The sequence below is a fragment of the Belonocnema kinseyi genome, chromosome 2, assembly GCF_010883055.1.
Source record: "Belonocnema kinseyi isolate 2016_QV_RU_SX_M_011 chromosome 2, B_treatae_v1, whole genome shotgun sequence".
In the NCBI taxonomy this organism is placed as follows: Eukaryota; Metazoa; Arthropoda; class Insecta; order Hymenoptera; family Cynipidae; genus Belonocnema; species Belonocnema kinseyi.
Genome location: NC_046658.1, coordinates 139,726,481 through 139,730,014, shown reverse-complemented (window position 1 = coordinate 139,730,014; position 3,534 = coordinate 139,726,481).

The window sequence follows — 3,534 nt, the reverse complement described above, 5'->3', positions numbered from 1 at the left end:
AGGGAGCTCTTCTTAATATTTTGACACCAAAATCATGTCGATACACCTTACCGACTGCGAGTAAAGCCACCCACGCTTTAACTTGACAGACTGTACAATTAGAATTTTCAAAAAATCGATTTTTTTTAAATTTTATTTTCTTAATGTACATATATTTTGGAATGCACACAGAAAATTTCATATGCCAAAAAAGAAGATGAGCAGCGCGTGAACATTTCCGATCTCAGAGCGCGTGAGAGCAAACGAGATGGAAGAATGGCCCGCAGACATCAGCTCGAGTTATTAGAAGTAATTAGTAATTAATCGAAGATTTTTTCTCACCGATAAATATATATATTTTTTATGAACAACTTAAGGCCAAAATTTTGGTCAGAAATCGATTTTTTTGAGAAACCGCCATTTTTTCAAAAAAAATTATTTTGCTTATTCCTTCGATTAATTACTAGATTTAACATTACTTTAACGAAATCTGTTTGGGTTTTTAATTTCAGATTATTCAGTTCAGAGATATAGTGGTCACCGCAAAACGTCTTTTTTGAGAGGAGCTCCCGGAGATCAGCTGTAGCTCCTTTCCAAATAAATATTTTACTAATACTAAGTCTCAAAATGCAGTTAAAAGATACCATAATATGTGTACAAATTTTTAGATCAATAAATTTAAAAGTTTCTCAGAAAAAATTCTGGAAAATTCGCTTTTTTCGGCCATCTAACTGTATATAACCCCTTCATGCAGAAAAAATAATGAAAAATCAAAACTCTCACTTTGCGCTTGGAATATGCTAGGTACGACAAAAAAAATAATAGCAAGGTTCAAAAAAATTACTAAACGTATTTCTTGTTCAAATGCTGAAAAATAATATTAAAAATAAGAAAATTAAGTTTCTGGGAAAAGCGATTTAAAGTATGTTCATTTAATAAAAATAATATCGTTCGTTCCACAAAAATTACAATATTTTTTAAACGCATGAAAACTTCTTTATATTTGAAATTAAATTACAGCAATTAGGGCAATTGTTTATTACTAATTCTATACAGAAATAGTAACAGCAAATCCCTCTCATGAAAAGCTAGTATACTTTTATCGCAAAAAAATTATTTTCCAGGCCAAAGTACCAGAGTTTCATATTTCTTTATTTAATTTGTTCACAAAGTCAACAATTGTTGAACTTTGACAAATACAATTGAAAATATATTATATTTTTAAATATCTTCATCTATTTAGACGGTAAAAAGAAATAAAAATTTTTTTAATTTAAAATTTGAAACTTTTGCATAAATTAAAAAAAATTTAAAAATTACAATATTTGGCTATTTCTTGATTCACTTTGTTTAGAATAATTATTGCGTACAATAATCAAATTATTTGTATTCATGGAGTGCCTTTGCTTTGGTTGAAGATGACTTTCATTATATGCACACGGTTATTCTAAAGTGCATAATTATTTTGTGAAAAATCTTCATATTTTTTACTTGAAGTAAAGATATAATAAATAAACAAATTAAAAATAGAAAATTTGTGATAAAATTGTTCTGTAAAATTTAACGCACTTTGATTTAAAAAGATTACAAATCCGGAAAAAATTGAAGGGTTAAGACTTTTTTAAACGAGAAAAATGCATTCCATTCTACTGTGTGAAACTTTAAACTATAACGCCCCATTTAAATGTTTAAAAAATAAATAAAAATAATTCCAAGGAATCGAAAGCACTTTTATAGATTTTTCGAATTCGATGTTTGTAAGGTTTCAAATAAAAACATTAACTATGTAAAATGAATAGTTATCATATGTACTAATTTATTCTCTATGACATCAAAATGACGATATTGATACATTTTTGAGCGCTGAATATGTAATTGCCTATGTCTTTAGTCGCTATAAATTAAAACAGACATATACTTAGCATTTTAAATTTTTCCATGTTCTAAAAAAAAATCACTATAAATGTCCGCTTTAAGAGATTTTTTCTAGTATACCTTACTTTTTACTTTAATACACTTTAGATTCTGTCTACTGTAAATATGAAGCTTTCTAATCTATGAAAATCAATATCATAATTATAATAACCTGTACGGCACATATTATTTACCGGGATCTATTTGTGATTAGTTTCGACTGGTTGGCCAATGGACATTCCACGATTTCTTGCGGGGTCAATTCACGAACTTTTCCACTGTACATGTTTATTTTTGCCCGCCTTACCTTGCTAGTAACAGGTGTATGTTTACGTGTGTAAATTCCCCGTGGAGTCACTTCTGCAGCTATCTTTTCAAAAATTGCAAATACATCACCATTAGGCATTGATAATACAACTTGTTCTCTAGTTGGCATGGGATTATGGTATTTGTTATATTTTCTCAATTCAAGTGGTTTACCGGAAGGAAAAGTGTATGTTTGAAATTCGAATTAGCGGTTCGGATTATTTTGGAAAAGAAATCGCATTATTCTAAGTTTTTCGAAATCAAATCCAAGTAAGTTGAATGTATGGCGCCAGGGAGGAAGAGACCTCGACCTGAGATGAACAGATGGCTCGGCAGAAGTTGTTTCTGGCGAATGAGGTCTAGTAGGAAAAAAAATGCTTTCTAGAGAAGTTCTGCCACGAGAAACACGAGGAATAGGCTGGCCATTAGGCAAACAATCAAAGTGTGAGCTCAACTCTGCAACATGAAATGAAGGATTGAGTTTTCCTGATAGTACTATTACATCACTGATCTTACTCAACGCTTCCCAAACTTGATGTGGCTTTTTCTCAGTCGTGGTAACAGACCCCGACTTTTTCAACTGCGCAGGCGTCATCGAAAGAAAGTGATAAAAAGGGCATCTGTTTTCTTCCTAACTCCACCACTGCGCGACGAATGTGCAGTGAAAAACTTGAAGTCTTTTAACACCACTGGTTTTCCTCCAACTATTGCTGCTATTTCACAAAATTATGACATTGAGCCCTAACAAATACTACTGCCATTTTTGGATGCAAATATTACTTGGAGATCGAAACCCTAAACATTCCCCTATTCTCCACCAATATTCTCACTACGCGCTTACTCATTTGGCCTCTTTCCCTTATTTTATAGTTATATCCACAGATTCTATCTTTTTTCCTTCAGCATTAGATAAAAATATTTTCTAATTCGAATTGAGATACCACATTCTTCACAAAGTGAGGAAAAATGGACAAAATTTGCAAGCTGTCAACAATGTTTACTACAAACAACATACCACAAACTCCAAGCCAACAAAATCCAAAACCACATATCCCAAACCTAAATACCCTAAGCCCACAAATCCCAAGCCTACGAAACCTAATTCCACATAATCCCTATCCTACATAACCTAATTTCACAATCTCAGAGCTCACATGTCTTAAGACCACAAACTACAAGCCTACAAAACCCAACCCCACATATCCCAAACCTAAATTCCACAATTCCAGACCTCACATATCCCAAGTCCGATACATAAGGAATAAAAAGATATACCCTTCTATGAGAATATTTACAAAACAAAATTATTCTTTTTTGTTTCAAAATACGATTCCG